A 965-nucleotide genomic window follows, 5' to 3' on the forward strand; every position below is an offset into this window, starting at 1 on the left:
AGTCAAACCCAAGTTATTCGTTATTGAATTTAAAGTTTTAGAGCTGTTTTATTTAGTTCGTTGTGATCCTAATGAAGACCAATGTTACCCATATACAAAACACATACTTATAAGGTGAAATTTGGGGTCCTTTAAAGACCATATACAAAACACATACTTGTAAACATATTAAATGAAACAAAATATTGATTTTGATAATAGAAGAAACAAAAAACTATTTTAAACTAAAATTGATGTAGGTGTTGCTCATACGTGAGAACCCCTAGAAAAATAGCCGCATGCCACTTGGAGCGGCGAGCACATAGTATTCTTTAGTAAGAGGCAAAAGAATAGTTTGTTGTGAGGTCACCGCACTGCTCCATGAAAGTAAATGGATACGTTGATGGTCTTATATAAGTTGTGGACAATTTCTTCCGCAACTTGTTTCCATCATTGTTTCTTTGTATTGAAAATTGAAGTATAAATTTATTAATTTATCAATTTATTTCATCTCTTTTATAAGTTGTGGATGAAGGAAAATGTCTAAAATGCCCCAAATTGTTAACCCTAAGATTTATGCCTAAGGACCTTGAATCTAATTAAGAATCATGATGAGTGTGTTATTTACTTCGGGTCACCCTTAGGATAACTCCAAATTTTTAACTAATTCTTCTAATCTCCCTCTTCAATACTTGTTGGCTATGTATTGAACACTTCTTCATACAATAGATATGGATATGTATTTGAACACTTCTTAATACAATAGATATAGATATGTTAGACATTTAAATCAAACTTTTCATATGAGACACTTGAATTCAGGTTCAAATGGAGAATAAAAATTGACACTTATCCAAGTTGATACTTGGAGTTTGATTCCTTTAGTACAACTTGGAATTACTTAGGTAGAGAATATTTTTCACTTAAAATTCCCTCTAGAGAGAATAATCAATATCGTACCATATTCGAGAGAGAATAATTTTTTT

General features: G+C 30.9%; 1 non-coding gene across 1 annotated transcript; it reads right to left on the minus strand.

Moving 5' to 3' along the window:
* Positions 1–241: 241 nt before the first annotated feature.
* On the minus strand, positions 242–359 carry LOC111438545. The gene has a single exon (XR_002709695.1). It is a non-coding gene; the product is annotated as a U5 spliceosomal RNA (small nuclear RNA).
* Between the last annotated feature and the right edge of the window lie 606 nt (positions 360–965).

This window comes from Cucurbita moschata, unplaced genomic scaffold (genome assembly GCF_002738365.1).
Source record: "Cucurbita moschata cultivar Rifu unplaced genomic scaffold, Cmos_1.0 Cmo_Scf00077, whole genome shotgun sequence".
In the NCBI taxonomy this organism is placed as follows: domain Eukaryota; kingdom Viridiplantae; phylum Streptophyta; class Magnoliopsida; order Cucurbitales; family Cucurbitaceae; genus Cucurbita; species Cucurbita moschata.